Source organism: Elephas maximus, chromosome 24 (assembly GCF_024166365.1).
Source record: "Elephas maximus indicus isolate mEleMax1 chromosome 24, mEleMax1 primary haplotype, whole genome shotgun sequence".
NCBI lineage: Eukaryota > Metazoa > Chordata > Mammalia > Proboscidea > Elephantidae > Elephas > Elephas maximus.
In genome coordinates this window covers 6,911,158-6,934,297 of record NC_064842.1, presented here as the reverse complement: position 1 = coordinate 6,934,297, position 23,140 = coordinate 6,911,158, and the positions used below count along the sequence as shown (strand labels likewise).

Here is a 23,140-nt window from a genome sequence, read left to right as displayed (position 1 = left end):
ATATTTTTCTTGAATTCCTCCCTTCAGACTCTCCATCATAGGAACTTAAGCATGACCTAGAATATTAATTACGTCGGGTTGAGCAGCGAGCAAATGTACATTTATCACCCAGTCACCCTTAGCATTACATTAATATTTTGAACCTTTCCATATTTCTAACAATCTATCAGTTGGCTTTTTTTTTCTCGTACTTAAGTACGCTATGAAAAGGTACCTTAAAAATGCAATTGATTTGGAAGCAAATGGATACACTTCTTGTATTTAGAATGTCTATTGTTTTATCTCATGCAGGATTTTTTTTTTACGGTCATTTTCCACTCACACGCTGACCTTTATTTTGTAATTGCCTGGGGGGAAGCTATAGTCTCATTTTTTTTCTTCTTTGTTATGGAGGTTTACTCCTCACACAAATTTCTGTAAAATATGATGAATTTGAAACAAAATTGCCTGCACCTGTAATTCCCAACTCACAGTTGCTAATGTTTCAAATCCGTATTTCACCACCTGAGAAATAATACTGTCTCACGATTTCAAAGTAACTGCTTCTTGCAGTAACAACGAACAACTAAGAAGCCAGGGTAAGTGGGAGAATTCAAGTTTTACTTCTGCAAATGACAGTTATGCAACAAACTAAAGTCTATTGTTGCTACAAAAAGGAACACTACTAAAAACTTTCTTATCCCTTGATTCAAAATTTGTGAATACTGCGAGAAATAAATGGTTCTAAGTGGAGGGCTATGTAAAACATGCTTGGCTTCTAAGTTGAAATCAGAAATGCTTTTAAAAAAGAAGACACTAAGGAAGTACAGAAGAGCGGTGAAGACCTCTAATAACCAGAGAAGGAAAAGTGGGACAGAGAAGTGTGGATGAACTATTTGCCAAGGTAATGACTGCTGAAGCAACACTGGCCAAGGCACTTCATCGTAATTATCAGGACACACTAGTGCCAGGGGATTGATAAAAATCCCACTCAGCAAATAATTGCCCTGCTGTTAGGAGATATTCAGTGTTAACACGCTGTCACAGGCCAGCGTTTAGTAAGATATTCTGCATTCAATTACTCTTGCTGAGAACTCAGAGGAAACATGGTCATTTCTCAGCCACTGCAGTAAGGTTCCAGGCATTTCAGAAAATGGGGTCGTGTTAACCCTCAGATACGGCACCTCAGAAGGAATAAAAATTTCATGGATACAGTAGGGAGTCACAAAGGATATATTTGGTGTAGAATTTGTCTACAGAAAGCAAGGTTGTTTTTTTTTAGAAAAAAAACTATTACTACAAATGATTTTTCTCTTTTACTTCAGTTAAGAAATAGAACTTTTTAAATGCTTTGAGTCAAGTAACTAAGTGGGGTCATATTAAATACAGATGCTAAAAAAATATATATATATATATAGATGCTAGAAGGTCTAAAAAGTGGTTTTCAGGGGCCATTTGCAGCTGTTTCAGGATCTCCAGCCCTGAAGATCACCATCAAGGGGACCGTTTGAGCCAATATCACCAGTTGTTTGCAGGCGTGTTGTGAGACCATTGTTACTGAATCCCTTAGAGGGAGATATTTCAAAGAATAACAGCGTTTGGAGAAGAATCTGAGAGCTCCTCAGAGGTAGGCAGTGCAAGGGGCAAGTAGGTCTACTGGAAAATTCACTCTAGAGGATTCCCCACATAGGGTTATGGAACTATTGCTCCAGAATGTCTTCATTCTAGAACATACTCAGTGTTTCCTCTCCTATTTCACATATCAAAGAAAAGGTATACGTTGATTTTTTTCTTACATGACAGAAAAGAAACATTTCAAAGGAATATTCTCTTTGATGTAGCTGGTTTCATTAGATTAACAGAAATGTATATTTTTACAATTTATTTTGATAGCATCACCATTATTATCATACATTAAAATATTCTCATGAAATGTTGCTTAAAATGAAGAAATGTAAATCAGATGTTAATGTATACATAGCAATTCAATTCAATAAATACTAAGCATTTCCTTACTTCGAAGCACTTTGCTAGATTTAAGGAGGGCTCAGAGATGAATAAAAAGTGATCACTCGAGGGCGGGGCCAAGATGGCGGACTAGGTAGACGCTACCTCTGATCCCTCTTGCAACAAAGACTCGGAAAAACAAGTGAATCGATCACATACATAACAATCTACGAACTCTGAACAACAAACACAGATTTAGAGACGGAGAAGGAACAAATACGGGGAAGCAGCGATTGTTTTCAGAGCCTGGAGCCAGCGTCCCAGTCAGGTAACCTTTGGCGCCCGATTTAGGGCAGAGCCCAGGGGAGCAGAGGGCACAAACAAGGGGCCCAGCCCTACCCCCCGAACTCACTCCGGGAGGGGGCCCAGCTGGTTCGCGCGGGCGGCGTGGCGATGCAGCTGGTGGGAAAAGTCCCTGGGAGGCAGTGACTGATCTTGGAGCGGGGACAACAGCGTCCCAGCCGGGGAGCCATCCCACCGGGATTTTGACTGGGCGCAGGCACGGTACAAGCACGGAGAGCTGCTCCACTGCCCTGAACTAACCCCGGAGGGGGCCCAGCCAGTTCACAGAGGCGGCGCGGCGATGGCTGGCGGGACGAGAAGTCCCCGGGAGGCAGCGACTGATTTTGGAGCCGGGAGTAAAGCGTCCCAGCAGGGGAACCTTCACGCTAGGATTTAGACTGGCAGTGGGTACCTTCAGAGGGCCAGACCCCCGGGGGCCATCTCCACACAGCCAGCACACATAGGCGACACGCCCCCCGGGAATCTCAGATATAACAGTCATTCCAAGCAAGACAAGCAACTCTGGCTATATTCTGAGGTGCTACTCTCCTTTCTCTCTGATCCCTCCCCCACCCTTCCCAGGCAGCTTCATTAACATTGGAATTGCCTGAGCCAGAGGGAGAACGGCTCCGGCTCCGGCTCCGGCACCGGCTCTGGCTCTGGCTCCACGGCAGCTTTGCTTTCCCCACCTTTTTTTTTTCTTTTGGTCTTTTCCTAACCCACTCTTTCGGCCTGAGAGAAGGAACAACAACAAAAAAAAAAACCCAGGGACCAAAAATCCACCCCTAATTGGACTAAAAACACAGAACCAGCTACAGCCAAGCATATATAATCCAAATCTCAGACTTTCATCCTTACAGGGAACAAGGTGGCGGTTATAACCCAAAGGCAATTCTGATAGGGATCTGACTGCACTTTTTTTAGCGGATTTTCTGGAAAAACTAGTTTCCCAGTGATGGCTCGGAGACAGCAGTGTATATCAAACCACATAAAGAAGCAGACCATGACAGCTTCTCCAGCCCCCCAAACAAAAGAATCAAAATCTTTCCCAAATGAAGATACAATCCTGGAATTATCAGATACAGAATATAAAAAACTAATTTACAGAATGCTTCAAGACATCACAAACGAAATAAGGCAAACTGCAGAAAAAGCCAAGGAACACACTGATAAAACTGTTGAAGAACTCAAAAAGATTATTCAAGAATATAGTGGAAAAATTAATAAGTTGCAAGAATCCATAGAGAGACAGCATGCAGAAATCCAAAAGATTAACAATAAAATTACAGAATTAGACAACGCAATAGGAAGTCAGAGGAGCAGACTCGAGCAATTAGAATGCAGACTGGGACATCTGGAGGACCAGGGAATCAACATCAACATAGCTGAAAAAAAATCAGATAAAAGAATTAAAAAAAATGAAGAAACCCTAAGAATCATGTGGGACTCTATCAAGAAGGATAACTTGCAGGTGATTGGAGTCCCAGAACAGGGAGGGAGGACAGAAAACACAGAGAAAATAGCTGAAGAACTCCTGACACAAAACTTCCCTGACATCATGAAAGACGAAAGGATATCTATCCAAGATGCTCATCGAACCCCATTTAAGATTGATCCAAAAAGAAAAACACCAAGACATATTATCATCAAACTTGCCAAAACCAAAGATAAAGAGAAAATTTTAAAAGCAGCCAGGGAGAAAAGAAAGGTTTCCTTCAAGGGAGAATCAATAAGAATAAGTTCAGCCTACTCAGCAGAAACCATGCAGGCAAGAAGGGAATGGGACGACATATACAGAGCACTGAAGGAAAAAAACTACCAGCCAAGGATCATATATCCAGCAAAACTCTCTCTGAAATATGAAGGTGAAATTAAAACATTTACAGATAAACACAAGCTTAGAGAATTTGCAAAAACCAAACCAAAGCTACAAGAAATACTAAAGGATATTGTTTGGTCAGAAAACCAATAATATGAGATACCAGCACAACACAAGGTCACAAAACAGAACGTCCTGATATCAACTCAAATAGGGAAATCACAAAAACAAACAAATTAAGATTAATTAAAAAAAAAAATACACGTAACAGGGAATCATGGAAGTCAATAGGTAAAAGATCACAATAATCAAAAAGAGGGACTAAATACAGGAGGCACTGAACTGCCATATGGAGAGTGATACAAGGCAATATAGAACAATACAAGTTAGGTTTTTACTTAGAAAAACAGGGGTAAATAATAAGGTAACCACAAAAAGGTATAACAACTCCATAACTCAAGATAAAAGCCAAGAAAAACATAACGACTCATCTAACATAAAGTCAAACACTATGAAAATGAGGACCTCACAATTTACTAAGAAAAACATCTCAGCACAAAAAAGTATGTGGAAAAATGAAATTGTCAACAGCACACATGAAAAGGCATCAAAATGACAGCACTAAAAACTTATTTATCTATAATTACGCTGAATGTAAATGGACTAAATGCACCAATAAATAGACAGAGAGTCACGGACTGGATAAAGAAACACGATCCATCTATATGCTGCCTACAAGAGACACACCTTAGACTTAGAGACACAAACAAACTAAAACTCAAAGGATGGAAAAAAAAATATATCAAGCAAACAATAAGCAAAAAAGAAGAGGAGTAGCAATATTAATTTCTGACAAAATAGACTTTAGACTTAAATCCACCACAAAGGCTAAAGAAGGACACTACATAATGATAAAAGGGACAATTGATCAGGAAGACATAACCATATTAAATATTTATGCACCCAATGACAGGGCTGCAAGATACATAAAACAAATTTTAACAGAATTGAAAAGTGAGATAGACACCTCCACAATTATACTAGGAGACTTCAACACACCACTTTCGGAGAAGGACAGGACTTCCAGTAAGAAGCTCAATAGAGACACGGAAGACCTACTTACAACAATCAACCAACTTGACCTCATTGACTTACACAGAACTCTCCACCCAACTGCTGCAAAGTATACTTTTCTTCTAGCGCACATGGAACATTCTCTAGAATAAACCATATTAGGTCATAAAACAAACCTTTGCAGAGTCCAAAACATCGAAATATTACAAAGCATCTTCTCAGACCACAAGGCAATAAAACTAGAAATCAATAACAGAAAAACTAGGGAAAAGAAATCAAATACTTGGAAAGTGAACAATACCCTGCTGAAAAAAGACTGGGTTATAGAAGACATCAAGGAGGGAATAAGGAAATTCATAGAATGCAATGAGAATGAAAATACTTCCTATCAAAACCTCTGGGACACAGCAAAAGCAGTGCTCAGAGGCCAATTTATATCGATAAATGCACACATACAAAAAGAAGAAAGAGCCAAAATCAGAGAACTGTCCCTACAACTTGAACAAATAGAAAGTGAGCAACAAAAGAATCCATCAGGCACCAGAAGAAAACAAAGAATAAAAATTAGAGCTGAACTAAATGAATTAGAGAACAGAAAAACAATTGAAAGAATTAACAAAGCCAAAAGCTGGTTCTTTGAAAAAATTAACAAAATTGATAAACCATTGGCTAGACTGACTAAAGAAATACAGGAAAGGAAACAAATAACCCGAATAAGAAACGAGAAGGACCACATCACAACAGAACCAAATGAAATTAAAAGAATCATATCAGATTATTACAAAAAATTGTACTCTAACAAATTTGCAAACCTAGAAGAAATGGATGAATTCCTGGAAAAACACTACCTACCTAAACTAACACATTCAGAAGTAGAACAACTAAACAGACCCATAACAAAAAAAGAGATTGAAACGGTAATTAAAAAACTCCCAACAAAAAACGCCCTGGCCTGGACGGCTTCACTGCAGAGTTCTACCAAACTTTCAGAGAAGAGTTAACCCCACAACTACTGAAGGTATTTCAAAGCATAGAAAATGACGGACTACTACCCAACTCATTCTATGAAGCCACCATCTCCCTGATACCAAAACCAGGTAAAGACATTACAAAAAAAGAAAATTACAGACCTATATTCCTCATGAACATTGATGCAAAAATCCTCAACAAAATTCTAGCCAATAGAATCCAACAACACATCAAAAAAATAATTCACCATGATCAAGTGGGATTTATACCAGGTATGCAAGGCTGGTTTAATATCAGAAAAACCATTAATGTAATCCATCACATAAATAAAACAAAAGACAAAAACCACATGATCTTATCAATTGATGCAGAAAAGGCATTTGACAAAGTCCAACACCCATTCATGATAAAAACTCTCACCAAAATAGGAATTGAAGGAAAATTCCTCAACATAATAAAGGGCATCTATGCAAAGCCAACAGCCAATATCACTCTAAATGGAGAGAACCTGAAAGCATTTCCCTTGAGAACGGGAACCAGACAAGGATGCCCTTTATCACCGCTCTTATTCAACATCGTTCTTGAAGTCCTAGCCAGGGCAATTAGGCTAGCCAAAGAAATAAAAGGTATCCGGATTGGCAAGGAGGAAGTAAAGTTATCACTATTTGCAGATGACATGATCTTATACACAGAAAACCCTAAGGAATCCTCCAGAAAACTACTGAAACTAATAGAAGAGTTTGGCAGAGTCTCAGGTTATAAAATAAACATACAAAATCACTTGGATTCCTCTACATCAACAAAAAGAACACCGAAGAGGAAATAACCAAATCAATACCATTCACAGTAGCCCCCAAGAAGATAAAATACTTAGGAATAAATCTTACCAAGGATGTAAAAGACCTATACAAAGAAAACTACAAAGCTCTACTACAAGAAATTCAAAAGGACATACTTAAGTGGAAAAACATACCTTGCTCATGGATAGGAAGACTTAACATAGTAAAAATGTCTATTCTACCAAAAGCCATCTATACATATACCGCACTTCCGATCCAAATTCCAATGTCATATTTTAAGGGGATAGGGAAACAAATCACCAATTTCATATGGAAGGGAAAGAAGCCCCGGATAAGCAAAGCATTACTGAAAAAGAAGAAGAAAGTGGGAGGCCTCACTCTACCTGATTTCAGAAGCTATTATACAGCCACAGTAGTCAAAACAGCCTGGTACTGGTACAACAACAGGCACATAGACCAATGGAACAGAATTGAGAACCCAGATATAAATCCATCCACGTATGAGCAGCTGATATTTGACAAAGGACCAGTGTCAGTTAATTGGGGAAAAGATAGTCTTTTTAACAAATGGTGCTGGCATAACTGGATATTCATTTGCAAAAAAATGAAACAGGACCCATACCTCACACCATGCACAAAAACTAACTCCAAGTGGATCAAAGACCTAAAAATAAAGACTAAAACGATAAAGATCATGGAAGAAAAAATAGGGACAACCCTAGGAGCCCTAATACAAGGCATAAACAGAATACAAAACATTACCAAAAATGATGAAGAGAAACCAGATAACTGGGAGCTCCTAAAAATCAAACACCTATGCTCATCTAAAGACTTCACCAAAAGAGTAAAAAGACCACCTACAGACTGGGAAAGAATTTTCAGCTATGACATCTCAGACCAGCGCCTGATCTCTAAAATCTACATGATTCTGTCAAAACTCAACCACAAAAAGACAAACAACCCAATCAAGAAGTGGGCAAAGGATATGAACACACATTTCACTAAGGAAGATATTCAGGCAGCCAACAGATACATGAGAAAATGCTCTCGATCATTAGCCATTAGAGAAATGCAAATTAAAACTACGATGAGATTCCATCTCACACCAACTAGGCTGGCATTAATCCAAAAAACACAAAATAATAAATGTTGGAGAGGCTGCAGAGAGATTGGAACTCTTATACACTGCTGGTGGGAATGTAAAATGGTACAACCACTTTGGAAATCTATCTGGCGTTATCTTAAACAGTTAGAAATAGAACTACCATACAACCCAGAAATCCCACTCCTCGGAATATACCCTAGAGAAACAAGAGCCTTCACACGAACAGATATATGCACACCCATGTTTATTGCAGCTCTGTTTACGATAGCAAAAAGCTGGAAGCAACCAAGGTGTCCATCAACGGATGAATGGGTAAATAAATTGTGGTATATTCACACAATGGAATACTACGCATCGATAAAGAACAGTGACGAATCTGTGAAACATTTCATAACATGGAGGAACCTGGAAGGCATTATGCTGAGCGAAATTAGGCAGAGGCAAAAGGACAAATATTGTATAAGACCACTATTATAAGATCTGGAGAAATAGTAAAAACTGAGAAGAACACATACTTTTGTGGTTACGAAGGGGGGAGGGAGGGAGGGAGGGAGAGGGTTTTTTATTGATTAATCCGTAGATAAGAACTGCTTTAGGTGAATGGAAGGACAACACTCAATACATGGAAGGTCAGCTCAATTGGACTGGACCAAAAGCAAAGAAGTTTCTGGGATAAACTGAATGCTTCAAAGGTCAGCGGAGCAAGGGCGGGGGTCTGGGGACCATGGTTTGAGGGGACTTCTAAGTCAATGGGCAAAATAATTCTATTATGAAAACATTCTGCATCCCACTTTGAAATGTGGCGTCTGGGGTCTTAAATGCTAACAAGCGGCCATCTAAGATGCATCAATTGGTCTCAACCCAGCTGGAGCAAAGGAAAATGAAGAACACCAAGGTCACACGACAACTAAGAGCCCAAGAGACAGAAAGGGCCACATGAACCAGAGACCTACATCATCCTGAGACCAGAAGAACTAGTTGGTGCCCGGCCACAATCGATGACTGCCCTGACAGGGAGCACAACAGAGAACTTCTGAGGGAGTAGGAGATCAGTGGGATGCAGACCCCAAATTCTCATAAAAAGACCAAACTTAATGGTCTGACTGAGACTAGAGGAATCCCGGCGGCCATGGTCCCCAGACCTTCTGTTTGCACAGAACAGGAACCATCCCCGAAGACAACTCATCAGACATGAAAGGGACTGGTCAGTGGGTGGGAGAGAGATGCTGATGAAGAGTGAGCTAATTATATCAGGTGGACACTTGAGATTGTGTTGGCATCTCTTGTCTGGAGGGAGGATGGGAGGATAGAGAGAGAGAGAAGCTGGCAAAATTGTCACGAAAGGAGAGACTGGAAGGGCTGACTCAATAGGGGGAGAGCAAGTGGGAGTACGGAGTAAGATGTATGTAAACTTATATGTGACAGACTGATTGGATTTGTAAACGTTCACTTGAAGCTTAATAAAAGTTAATAAAAAAAATCCTTATAATAATAATAAAAAAAAAAGTGATCACTCCCATTATTAAGCCACTCTCAGTGGTGGAGGGTAGGGCGTAGGGGACGGTTCTGTGATTAACTATGACATGGACCAGCCTGCAGTAAGTGTCCTTTAATAAATATTGTTAAAAAAAAAAAAAAAAAGCACATGCCAAGGGCTGTGGTAAAGGTATACGTGCATTAGAAGGCTCTGTACAGAAGGTATCTGAACTTATTCTAAACATGGTTAGAACTTTCGTAATAGAAAAAAGGCAGAGAAGAATTCAAACCAAGGAAAGAGTAAAAATAAAGACATGGCAGGGGGGAAACATAGGGTGCTATTGGGAACATGAAGTACAAGCACCAGGGTATAGTCAGAGATGAGCTTGTAAAGATAGACTGGGGCCAAATCCTAGAAGGCTGCAGGTTTGAACTTAATTCCTCATCGATTGGGAATCTCTTGGCAGAAGTCTGAAGCATTCCAGGCCACTGCCCAGCGCCTGCAGAAGCAGCTTCTGGGGAACTCTTCCCACTACTTTATAATGCCTGTGGGGCCATATCATTTGAACTGAGTGTGCACTGTCTTAAAAAAAAAAAAAATTTTTTTCAAGTCGTCATTCCTCACATTCTGGTTTGGAACAGTCATTACCAGAAGCCCACACCTCGCTAAGCATTCCTTATCTCCTGAATTCTCATACCCACACTGCTGAAAAATCCTAGTTAACAACCTCTGAGACCTCTCCTTCTTCAAAACCCCTGCCATCTTGTTAGCAAACTATGGAACTCCCATTTCATCATTAGCCAGATCGTTGAAATCTTTAACTTCCTTTCAAATGTGTACTCATTCATTCACTATCTAGCCCCTACTATCTGTCACGCAGCATGTTCTGCTAAAGTTACAAGAACAGAACAGATATTTTCCTGCCCTAACGGAGTTTACATTCTTCTCTGAACTCTTCCGTCACATTCTTTCCTAATGTGACACCTGGCTGTCTGCTCCCTCTCTCCAGCTCTCTCCTTCCCCAGAAACCTAATCTAATAGAAGTTATTACTTCTCTCAAGATGGGTAGCTGTCCTCCTTACTCCCCATTGCTGCCTTCAGAACATTTCTTCACCTACCTCTTGTAAATATTCATTCTTCCTTGAAACACAAACCATTCAACTACATCACCTTTATCCCATCTGGTAGTCCTCATCCAGTGACAGCCTAGTAATTTCCCATCATTTCTTGAAGCTTTAGCACTCAGCACATGCATCCTCCCCCTCCAGTTCCCTATCACTTTAGGCTACCTCGGTGTGGATGAACCAGCCAATACTCTGGCTTCTTGGATCCTTGACCTCCTCTTTTAAATAAATTTTCCTCATCTTTAACTCAGAGACTTACTCCCATTATCACAGCTTAATCCCACACTTTGCAAACTTTAATGGGCCTACAGATTACCTGGGAATCTTGTTAAAAAGCAGATTCTGATTCAGTAGTTCTGAGACGGGGCCAAGGATGCTGTGTTTCTAAAAAAACTCCTAGGTGATGCCAAGGCTTCTGGTCTACAGACCACACTTAGAAAGGGATGGCCCTGTGACTGTGTCATCACTAGAAACTGTACCAGCTTGGAATCGCTAATCCTTTCTCTCCAAAACAGCCTACTGTTCTTCCAGAGAATTAATCCATTGCTGCAGGGTTTAAGTTGCTGACCTCTTTAAGACCTCCAAGCCACTGAGCACAGCACCTCCTCACTATACATCAGTCTTAACCTCTTGACCTCACCTCCATCTCTGTCCAACCTGGATTCTGGCCAAATATTATAATTACTATCTTGACAATACACTCAACTCTCTTGACACTTTCTTTTTCTGCATCAACCACACATAAAAAATCAACTTTGGAAAAACCAAGATATCATATTTGTCCATGTCTGTGTTCAGACATTTGATAATTGTTCGAGAAAAAAATCATAGTATCAGGCAGATTGCTATCTCTAGTCATTATCAACAGCTTTAAATGGGCACTCAATACAAAAAAAAAAAAAAAAACTCAATACAGATAAGCAATATTACTGTGTTTTTCTAATAAACTATCTTGCCCATACTCTACAACTTTTACACATTCCTTCTACCTCAAATCTCTCTCTCTCTCCTGCCTGACTTTTTTAGCTAATAGATTTGACTCATAATTTATTAAGAAAAAAAGAACAGAACAAATAAGGACCCTCTCCCATCTTCCAATATCAAATCTTCAAACTTATTGGCATTGTTACCCATCTTCTTTCTCCTTCCCCTACACAAGGACATTTCTCCACCTATGCTCTGGGTCCATCCATTTGCCTTCTTAAGGACTTCACTCCATCTTTTCTCCCCTCTGTATTATGTATCTTTGGGATCTCTCTTTGTACTTAATCACTCTTGACTATAATCAAGGATGCATGAATATGTCTCCTTTTCAGAATCCCTTCTTATATCTTTCACCAGGGATGACTTTATATCTCTGCATCCCCTTCCTAACCAAATTTCTTGAAAGAGTTGTCTCCATTTTCTATCTCTGTTTTTTCACTTCCTGAACACTTCTAACATTTTAATCTGTTTTCCTGCCACACAATTCCCAAAAATGTTCCTGCTAAGATAGCCAATTACTCCCATATTGCCAAATCCAGTAGACATTCCTCAGTTCTCATCTTCATTCTCTCAGCATCATTTTCCTGTTTTCACTCCTTGAAACAACCTCTTCCTTTGGCTTCCATGATACCACAGTCTCTTCTGTATTTTATGTCCTCTGGGTACTACTTCTCAATCTATTTTTAGTCATCCTCCATATAACTACTGATATTGGGATATCGCATGTCTGGTTCTGAGCCTTCTTTTTTTTCTCACTCTACAATCCATTCCTTAGATAATCTCAATCATGCATGTGGTTTTCTACAACCTAGATGTTGGTGATAACAAAATGTATATCTCCAGTTCATGTTTCTAGTTGAAACCTTAGACTTGTATCTAACTGCATATCTAACAATTTTACGGCTGTGTCACAAGCATCTAAAACTTAATATGTTGAACTGAATTCTTGATTTTCCTCTTCAGTTTTCCTCAGCAAAGTAAATGCTACCAAGGAACAAAGGAATAGGATTTTGCTTAAGCCAAAATCCTGATAATCATCTTTGGGACCTTCCCTCCTTCCCTTATATTCAACTACTGGCAAGTTCTATTAAATCTACCGCCAAGATATATCTCGAATCCATAGAATTCTATGCATATCCTTGGCCACCACCCATGTCCAGCAACCGTAATATCGTCACCAAAGTGCTTCAAACTTATATTGGTCTCTGTTCATCGGCTTCATTTTAGACCCACCTCTGATACTCTTCCCACAGGGCAGCCAGGGTAATAATTAGTAGTAAAACAATTGTGTTAGTTCTTTACCCAAGACCTGTCATTGGGTTTTCATTGTACGAAGAAACTTAACAAATTCTTAACAAGGCCGTTTTTTATAGTTCCAACCTCATTTTGAGCTACTCTCCCATTACTCACCACCCACCAGCCACATTGGCTTTCTCTATTTCTTCAAAACGTGCCAGGGTCTTTCAGGACTGAGGCTCACCAGAAAAGCTCTCCCTCCGTATGTCCCTGGCCAGATCACATGATCCTTAAGATATCACCTTAAATGTCACTTCTTCAGAAAGGTCTTTTGAATTAAATTGTTTTATTATGTTCTTTCTCATAGAACCCTGTTCATTTCCTTCGTGACATTTATAATTTTTAACTATATACATATACGAGTGTTTTCTAATGTCTGTCTCCTCAACTGGAATGTAAGCTCCATCTGGGCAAGGGCTATGCCCATTTCCTGACCTCTGTATACTTAAGTTGGTGGCTCTCAACTCTGGCTGCAGCTTAGAGTCAGTTGAAGTCACTTGAAAAATACTAAAATCCAAGCCTCACACCAGACCAACTGAATTAAAATCTGTGTCTAGCTCAGTACCTGCCTCAGAGCAGACAATCAATCCATGTTTATCTGAAAAAGTGGCATAAGACCAGAGGTCTATAGCAGAGGTAGAAAGATTGCTTATTCAGAAGTAAGGAGAAAGAGTAGTGAGAAAAAAAAAAAAAAAGAACAGGGAGCATTCTGGGTTTGGAACCCAGAATAAAGGGAGAAAAAGGAGCAGTTATGTAGAAATACTAGTATTTGTTTTGGAGTTATTAGGATTGAGCTGCCCACAGAACTTTCAGGCTGAGAGGTGCAGTGTATAGTTGCAAAAGTGGTCTGGAACTCAGAACAAAGGTCATAAGCTAGTAAGTGGACTATTTTCTAAATAAAAATAGCTGGAGGTGTGAAATTGGATGGGGTCACTAAGAGAGAAAGTGTAGATGGAGAGAAGGACCAAGGCGAAATTCTTAGGAGTTTATATATTTAGGAAATATGTGAAAGAAGAGAAGGCCATGAAGGACACCGATAAGAGCAAACAGCGAGGGAGGAAAGGCAGATGCAAGGGAGAAGATGGTTTCATGAAGGAGGTCAGCGATGTCAGGCGCTGCAGAGGGATGCAACAGCACGAGGAGGCAGGATGCACACTGGAATGGTTATTAGGAGGTGACAAGTGACCTTCGCAGAAGCAGGTTCTGTTCTTGTGGCAGAAATCATCATTCATTGACAGTGAGACAAGAAAGAGGAAGTAAGACCTGGCTCCAGTCTTCTGAAACATCATAGAAATATTATGATTATTCAGAAAATCTGGAGGCTGAAAGAGTTCTGCTTTTCAGGTCATGATTCCCCATTTAACTACATTGCGTCTTAAAAGAGTTTCTGAGAAAAGGGTCTATTTAAAAGGCTGTCTGGGGTATCTCCCACTAAACAATTCTCTCTTTACCTGCAAATGTCAAGTCACTACCTGATTTATCCTTTAGAGCTAGACTAAAGTTGCTTGTTTTCTTCCCTAGGCGGTTTCCCTAGGCCCCCTTCTTTCGCTACTCCCGCACATCACCATTTGGCTTAATTTTTCTCCTTCTCTATCTGTTCCCCTGGCAGCTGCTCCAGATTTGGCTTTGATTCCTGCTTTTCTGTCTGATACCACCTTCATTTACTGGATTTGGTGACAAGTTTTACTCTGCTGCATTTCTTAATTAGCCCCTGACTGGTTTGTCAGCAAACCAGTGTTAGGATTACATTCTGGCTTGATGATGGCCCACTCAAGAGCCAACTCTCTAATCAACTCATTAACTTCCATACCGTTGGCATAAGCTGAGAGCTACTCTCCCACTCCAGGATACAGCCCAGCCAAGCACACCTTCCCTACAGGTCTTTCTTATTGGAATATAAATATTCTGAGAGGCACTGCCTTGATAAGTTTATGAATAATTACAACACACTGTAATAAGTGTTGATATGGGTACATGCCTATACTTCAGATAGCCCGTATCTATGAGGTTAGGATGCCTGATGTTAAAGGTAGTGTCACAAAGGAAGAGAAGTGGTTTGTCTGGTGTCTGCAAGATGGCGAAAAGGCGTTCCCAGCAAAAGAAACAAAGTACGCATGTTGGTGAAGAAGCCCTCCTCTGAGATGCCCATTCAGGGCCCCAGGCCTGGACTATCTTCTTACACGAAAATAGCAGTCTGTACTGGGCACCTTATCTTGTTTGGTGATCGCTCCCTGTTGTGAACCCCATGTGTACTTCTTTGTTCTACTTATGTGTGTGAGTCATGTGGCACCTGACCATGCCTACTTCTGTATCTGCTCCTGGTGGGGAGGGGACAGGGTCCTTTGTCTGCAGCAGGAGAGGGGTGTGTGCAGTCCACCATCCAGCCTTGGCTGCAGAGTGTGACCTGCTGACCATGGGGCACCAACACCCACAGTTGAAGCTGACTTACTCTGCTTCTCTTTTTTGAGTAAATGCTGCTCTACCCAATGCCTATGAGTTGGGTCATCTCTGGTGACCTTGACACCTGCTAGGTATGGAATGGGTTAACACTCTGGGGCTGCTGCTCCTGGATATGGACAGTCTCGTGCCATCTTCCACATAGTGGGACCCCTCCAGCGGTGGTAACTGGTATCACTCCAACCGTGCGAAGTAACAGAAACTTTAACTACCTTTAATATTAAAGAACTACAAGTAGCTCCATATGACATCTGAATAAACACAAGGTACAGGAGTTATTGAAGAAGACTAAGTGAGAAGAAAAGACCAAAGAGTAAGAGAAAAAGCTGACCATGGTGTCACAAAGGCCGAAAGAGGTTTGGCCTTTCAAGAGTATAGGTGATGAACAGTGTGCAATTCTCAGAGTGGTCCCTTGGATTTGCAATTACAATATTCCTGGGGACCTAAACAACAGTTATTTTCATTAGAGTAGTGGAAATACATACCCAATTGTTCGGTGATTTTAAAATTCCCTACTGTGACTTCTCTAATGCACAGCCTCCACATATTCCAAGCTAGCTTATTATACATACAAATGGAGCCTGCATGGTGTAAGAAAAAGAGAAGAAAAAGAGTGAAATCTATTTTTTATGACCTACTCCTTCCCATAAACCCTCTGTTACATAAACTTTTTCCTTCTGAATTTGAAAATAATAATAGTTTGCATTTTACAAGATTACTTCCAGAGGCAGAGCCAACATGGTGCTATAGACAGAAGCACCATGCCATTTCTCCACAGCAAAGACCCAAAAAACTAAGTAAAACAGAGACAGATGTCAATCCTGGAATCCTAAGCATCAAATGAAGCGATGAAGAACTCAGCCAAGTACCAAATGGAATAAGAAACTGACAGAGAACAGAGGAGGGGGAGAGATATGTGCAGAGGTACCCTATCAGCTAATGCAGCATGGATTCACCACCTTGGACTCCTGTCAGAGATCGCCAGACAGGGGGTACAGAAAAGGGAGCTGCATGGAGCTCCCAGCAAGAGACAGAACATCTGGTAACCGACCATAGATGCTTCCCTGCCCCCCATTTAGCACCTCCCCCCACCCCCCACCAGCTCAGCCTCGGCAGCTTTCTAGCTGGCTGTGGCCACTCAGCTGGCCAGGAAGTATAGAGTCTGTGCCACTTGGATTCACCCCACCCACATCAGAGATTGACAGACAGTGAGTATAGGAAAGCAGCTTCACAGAGCTCCCAGCAGGAGACTTTCCCACCCCCTACCCTTCATCTCTCTGCTTGGCCTCCACTGCTTCCCTGTAGCCTCAGTCTCTTGGCCAGGAAGCACCGCCTTTGGCCCCGTGCCACTTGGATTCACCCTGCCCACACTGGTCAGCTCCATCAGTGCCATTTGTATCTTGCTGATGTTGCTGTTTTCCACTTTTTTTGGTTTCTTCCCTGCCTCTCACCAACTCTCCCTCCTTTCTCTTGAACATCTGGCTCCATGTGCCAGCTTTACTTCTTCTTGAAAGGCTGTGAGGCACCACTCAAGTGGGGAACTGCTTCCCCAGTCCGCACTGCCACGTTGGTGGGATTCCTAGGCCCTATTTCTTTGTTTGGTTTGTTTTTTGTTTGCTTTCTTTTTCTTTCCAAGGCTTAGGGGCCCCTTCTAGCCAGGCTGCACTGCCTGGCTTGGGAGCCACTTCCTCGGTCTGCCCAGCCACATCGGTAGGATCCCTGGGGGCATTTCTTTTCTCTGTTTTTTCCTTTTTGTCTTTCTTCCTATTTAAGTTTCTTATCTCTCTATACTCACCTTCTTTTCCTGTCTCCTGAATAACTGGCACTGTGTGACATCTCCACCCCTTCTAGCCAGGCTGTATGGCCCAGCCTGGGAGCCACTTCCCCAGTCTTTGCAGCTGCACTGGTGGGATCCCTGGGGGTTTTCTTTTTTCTTTCGCCTAAGTTTTATTTACTTTACTATTTTTTTCTTTTTAATTTGCTTTTCCTTTTTGTTTTTCTCCATTTCTCGGTTTCTTGTCTCTCTAATCCAGTGGCAAGGTCCCTTAGAACTCTTCTTTGTTTTTTGTTTGTTTTTGGCTCTTGTTTCTCTCTCCTTTCTCTCCTATTTTCCATACCCATTCAGCTCCACACATCACACCCTCCCCCCACCTTCCTGCCTACCTGCACCCTGTGATGAACACCACACCCTCGAGCAGGACAGGCATAACCTACTGAACCTTGCCTTGGACTGATTCCTGGCCTGTCCTGTTGGCTCTAGTATGTGCCACAAACAACCCATCCCAGCCCCTCCCTTTCAGCTGGACCTGCCCTGTGGCACCATAGCTGAGCAACTGGCTTTTTCCAGTGCACAAGGAGGTGGAAAGTATCACGTCCACAGATGAGCAAACGACAAAGAATGCACAGCTCACCTGCTCAGACATAACCAAATAAAACAAAAAAACAGGACGAAACAAACAAACCTACAATCAATAAACAAAGCAATTAACAACAGAATGTCCCAAAGACAGCAGACAATATCAAAGTATACTAAAAAAAAAAGGACAGGATGGTTCTGGTAAGCATCCAAAATAAAATGCCAGATGACTTTCTAGTAGAAGAAAAGGCACTAGAACTACCTGACAGGGAATTCAAATCTCTAAAATTCAGAGTCATCCAAAAGTTGAAGCAAAAAGAAGACAAAAATGAGAAAAAAAAATAGATAAATTCATGGAAAAGACAAATTCATGGAAAAATACAGATAAAAAAATGTAAGAATTCAGGAAAGTAATACAGGACAAAAATGCCTAAATAAATTCACAACTAGAAATCATACAAAAACAACAATTAGAAATCCAAAAGATAAACAAGATTTCAGAAATGGACAGTGTCACAGAAGGGCTGAGAAGCAGGTTTGAAACAGTGGAAGACAGGATTAGTGAAATTAAAGACAAACACTTGGATACAACTTTGTTTGAGGAAAAATCAGAAAAAAAGTACAAAGAAAAATGAAGAAACCCTGAGAACTATGTTGAATAAAATCAAAAGCAAAAATTTGTGAGTGATTGGAGTTCCAGAACAGAGGGAGAAAACGGAAAACACAGAGAGGATCACTGAAAAATCGCTGACAGAAAACTTCTCTAATATCATGACAGATGAAAAGCTGACCATCCAAGAAGCTCAATGAACCCCAAATAGCATAGACCCCAAAAGAAAATAACCAACCCAGAAACACCCAGTGCCGTCGAAAGGCATATCATAATCACACTCACTAAAACCAAGGACAAAGAAAGAATCCTGAGAGGAGCTCGAGAAAAATCAAAGGTCACATACACACAGGAAATAATAAGACTAAGCTCTGATTATTCAGCAGAAACCCTACAGGCAAGAAGGCAATGGTATGACACATATAAAACCTTGAAAGAAAAAAACCACCAGCTGAGAATAACACATCCTGCAAGACTCTCACTCAAATATGATGGCGAAATTACGACATTTCTAAATAAACGGAAATTAAGGGAATATGTAAAAACCAAACCAAACGTACAAGAATTATTAAAGCAAGTCCTTTGGTTTGAGAACTAACAATATCACACCACAGCCAGAATCTAGGACACAAAATCATACCACCCAGATGCCAACCCAGGATATGAACTCTCAAGGACTATCCAAAACCAAAAGAATTACAACAGGGAACCAGAGAGGTTAATCTTTAAATGACAACAACATCAGAACAGTAAAAGAGACGATAAGCGGTGTAGGTGTAGAAGTTTCTAATGCAGAGGAAAACAAGGTGATGCCAAGTAATAATACATTGTTTCAAACCGAGGAAGATAAGGGTAAATTCCAAGCTAACCACAAAGAAAGTTAACAAACCTACTCATCAAAATAAAGAAGAAAGGCAGTTCCCGATCATGTCTGAACCAATCAGAGTCCTTGTGACTGGAGCAGCTGATCAAATTGCATATTCACTGCTGTACAGTATTGGAAATGGCTCTATCTTTGGTAAAGACCAGCCCCTGATTCTCCTGCTGTTGGATATCACTCCCATGATGGGTGTCCTGGAAGGTGTCTTAATGGAACTGCAGGACTGTGCACTTCCCCTCCTAACAGATATCATTGCAACAGATAAGGAAGAGGTTGCCTTCAAAGACCTGGATGTGGCCATTCTCATGGGTTCCATGCCAAGAAGGGAGGGCATGGAGAGGAAGGACTTACTAAAGGCCAATGTGAAAATCTTCAAATCCCAAATATGCCAAGAAGTCAGTTAAGGTCATCATCGTGGGGAACCCAGCCAATACTAACTGCCTGACTCCCATAAAGTCAGCTCCATCCATCCCCAAGGAGAACTTCAGTTGCTTGACTCGTTTGGATCATAACCGAGCTATAGGCCAAATTGTGCTTAAACTTGGTGTGACTGCTAAAGACGTAAAGAATGTCATCATCTGGGGAAACCATTCCTCAACTCAGTATACAGATGTCAGCCATGCCAAGGTGAAATTTCAAGGAAAGGAAGTTGGTGTGTACGAAGCTGTGAAAGATGACAGCTGGCTCAAGGGAGAATTCATCACAACCGTGCAGCAGTGTGGCGCTGCTGTCATCAAGGCACAAAAACTGTCCAGCGCAATGTCTGCCGTGAAAGCCATTGGCAACCACATCAGAGACATCTGGTTTGGAACCCCAGAGGGAGAGTTTGTGTCCATGGGTGTAATCTCTGATGGCAACCCCTATGGTGTTCCCGATGATCTGCTCTACTCATTCCAGGTTGTCATCGAGAATAAGACCTGGAAGATTGTTGAGAGTCTCACTATTAATGATTTCTCACGTGAGAAGATGGATCTTACTGCAAAGGAACTAACAGAAGAAAAAGAAAATGCTTTTGAATATCTTTCCTCCGCCTGACTAGACAATCATTTTGATGTTATTAAACACCCAAAAGCTGAGGAATCTAAATGTCGTCTTTGACTCTAGTAACAAATAATAATAATGCTATATACTTAAATTATGTGTGAAAAACAACACATTTTAAGGGTTATGTGCTTCTTGGCACAAATTTGTGACGGTTTGTCATCATGGTGTTAGTGCTGCATTCTAAATAAAAATATATATTCAAAGGAAAAAAAATAAAGAAGAAAAACAAAGTCTCAGTAAAAACAAAATCTACAAAAACAAAATAAATGAAAAGAAAATCCACAAATAAGGAATTCAGCACAGAAGAGTAAGAGGAACAAAGAAAATGTCAGCACCACACACACATGCACACAAACACACACACACAAAAGCACTACAAAGTGACAGCAATAAACTCACACTTATGAAAAATTACACTGAGGCGGGGCCAAGATGGCTGACTAGGAAGAAGCTACCTCAGATCCCTCTTGCAACAGACTCGGAAAAACAATGAATCGATCACATACATGACAATCTACGAACCCTGACCATCAAACACAGATCTAAAGAGTTGACCTGAGTGACAGAGACTGAGAACGAGCAACCACGGGGAAGCAATGACTGTTTTCGGAGCCTGGAGCCAGCGTCCCAGTCAGAAAACCTTGGCGCCGGGCTTTGGACTGGGCGCAGGGGAGCTGAGCATGGCATCCTGAGATGGTGCAAACACGGGACGCAGCCCTAGCCCCCAGAAGTGACCTCTGGGGAAGCCCAGCCAGTGTACACAGGCAGCGCAGCGATGCGGCTGACAAGAGGAGAAGTCACCAGGAGGCAGCAACTGGTTTTGGAGCCTGGAGTGCAGCATCCCAGCCGGGGAACCTTGGCGCTGGGCTTTGGACTGGGAGCGGAGGAACTGACCACGGCTTCTGAGACAGCACATGCACAGGACGTGGGCCTGACCCTCGGAGACAATCTCGACGCAGCCAATGCACACAGGCTACACACCCCTCGGGAATCTCAGATAAAACTCATCGCCAAGCAAGATAAGTAACTCTGTCTATATTCCAGGGTGCTACTACTCTCTCCTGTCTAGCTGATCCCTCCCCTCCCCTTCCCAGGCAGCTTCATTAACATTGGAATTTCCTGAGCCAGAGAGTAAAGTGCTCTGTGTTTTTTTTTTTTTTTCCCCCCTTTGGTCTTTTCCTAACCCATTCTCCTGGCCTGAGAGAAGCAGCTACAAAAAACCCAGGGACCAAAAATTCTTCCCTGACTTCCCGAAAGTGGACTAAAAATACAGAACCAGCTCCAGCCAAGTATATGAGATCCACAATCTTGGGCTTTCATCCCTACGGGGAACAAGGTGGCTATTATAATGCAAAGGCAATTCTGATAGGGATCTGACTGTAATTGTTTTAGCGGATTACTGGAAAGACAAGTTTCCCAGGTCTGATATCTCTGCGTATTAAACAGAGCACTCACTGACCCACAACGGGGAACTGAGGGCTGAAGCTCCCCCCAGACCACCTAGCCTTCTGCCTTAGGGGTCTGAGGATGGTGACACCTACCAATCTGTAGAGGTACATGCATTGGGTGCCTAAGGTACAGCTGAAGAGCCCACCCACCAAGGTGCTTTAGGAATAGAGACACACCTACCTCAGTGGCACTTGGGGGAACTCTATCAGCATCCTGTCCCCCCGGAGTGTGACCCCCTGCTGCTAATAGAATCTGGTGCACACAACTATCACCACCACTCCTCTAGGTGGATAGGTGACAGTCTACACCACATGTTTGGTGAACCAAAATCAGATTCTACTCAAGAATAGTGAATGGACTTATAGGCTTATATATCTGGTAACAGCCCAAACCAGCTGGTAATAGGACATAAGTGATTCAAGGGCTACAACAATCAAGACAGCGCAATCTAGTAGCCCATCTACGTATACTGAAAGAAAACAAAACAAGATAAGACTCAGTGAGCAAATATAAAATAAATCATTACAATATCTTATAGATAGCTCAGAGACAGCAGTCGATATCAAAACACATAAAGAAGCAGATCATGATTGCTTCTACGACTCCTCAAATTAAAGAATCAAAATCTTTCCCAAATGAAGATACAATCCCGGAATTGCCAGATTCAGAATATAAAAAACTAATTTACTGAATGCTTCAAGACATCAGGGATGACCTCAGAAATGAAATAAGGCAATCTACAGAAAAAGCCAAGGAACACACTGATAAAGCAGTTGAAAAAATCAAAAAGATTATTCAAGAACACAGTGGAAAAATTAATAAGCTGCGAGAATCCACAGAGAGACAGCATTCAGAAATCCAAAAGATTAACAGTAAAATTACAAAATTAGAAAACTCAATAGGAAATCAGAGGAGCAGAATCGAGCAATTGGAATACAGAGTGGGGGACCTGGGGGATAAGGGAATTGACACCAATATAGCTGAAAAGAATCAGATAAAAGAATTAAAAAAAAAATGAAGAAACCCTAAGAATCATGTGGGACTCTATCAAGAAGGATAACTTGCAGGTGATTGGAGTCCCAGAACAGGGAGGGATAACAGAAAATACAGAGAGGATAGTTGAAGATCTGTTGGCAGAAAACTTCCCTGACATCATGAAAGACGAAAGGATATCTATCCAAGATGCTCATCGAACCCCATATAAGATTGATCCAAAAAGAAAATCACCAAGACATATTACCATCAAACTTGCCAAAACCAAAGATAAAGAGAAAATTTTAAAAGCAGCCAGGGAGAAAAGAAAGGTCTCCTACAAAGGAGAATCAATAAGAATAAGTTCAGACTACTCAGCAGAAACCATGCAGGCAAGAAGGCAATGGGATGACATATATAGAGCACTGAAGGAGAAAAACTGCCAGCCAAGGATCA

The 23,140-nt window shown here is 41.3% G+C and overlaps 1 protein-coding gene and 1 pseudogene across 16 annotated transcripts in view; one reads left to right on the top strand and one right to left on the bottom strand.

Moving 5' to 3' along the window:
* Positions 1-23,140, bottom strand: part of SPATA17 (spermatogenesis associated 17) — a 360,593-nt gene that overhangs the window by 208,039 nt on the left and 129,414 nt on the right. The window lies entirely within an intron of this gene.
* Positions 19,260-20,282, top strand: LOC126066801 (malate dehydrogenase, cytoplasmic-like; annotated as a pseudogene).